The sequence below is a fragment of the Phalaenopsis equestris genome, unplaced genomic scaffold (assembly GCF_001263595.1).
Source record: "Phalaenopsis equestris unplaced genomic scaffold, ASM126359v1 Scaffold000755, whole genome shotgun sequence".
NCBI lineage: Eukaryota > Viridiplantae > Streptophyta > Magnoliopsida > Asparagales > Orchidaceae > Phalaenopsis > Phalaenopsis equestris.
The window spans coordinates 456,388-456,976 of record NW_018165195.1 but is presented as its reverse complement, the minus strand read 5'-3'; the positions used below and the strand labels follow the sequence as shown (position 1 = coordinate 456,976).

General features: G+C 41.6%; 1 protein-coding gene across 1 annotated transcript in view; it reads left to right on the top strand.

Moving 5' to 3' along the window:
- Positions 1-589, top strand: part of LOC110030723 (SEC12-like protein 1) — a 38,346-nt gene that overhangs the window by 7,617 nt on the left and 30,140 nt on the right. The gene's annotated exons all lie outside the window — the stretch shown is intronic.

Genomic DNA, 589 nt, shown 5'->3' with positions numbered 1-589 from the left:
CTTTATTTTATTGCAATTACTCTTGCTCTAACACATTATGCAGGTATTGAATACGATATCACTTTCAAAACAAAACATTTTTTTTAATTAAACAACTTTTTCAAAATTAAAAAAACGAAACAAAACATAACACGTTCTTTCGAACTTACGGGAGTCCCTCGGAGGAGGTAACCCACGGTTGCTAACGAGATCTCCCCGGTTTAAATGGGTTTCACAACTCGTTTAAACTAAGTAAGTTCAAAAGAAAATAGTGATGCCGGAAGGAGGGAACCGTGGGATCCTAACCGGTGTCGCTCTAATCAACTTAAACCAAACACTGACATCAAAACTGTGAAACATAAACTACAATTTTCAAACACTTAAACCCTGCAGCCATCGCGACGACAAGAGTTTCAGAGCTAAATTCGTGGGCAGCGCGGCGAGGGATTCAGACCGAGCAGCAAGAGGATCTTCTTCAGCATCATCTCTTCCTAGCATAATAACAACCTATAGGTCTTCGAGGTAGCTCGCCTAGCACGACATAAATCCTCACCCTCTTTTAGGCCCCTGCACAACCAGGTTGTGCAGCATAAGTCCTAACTCGCTTTAG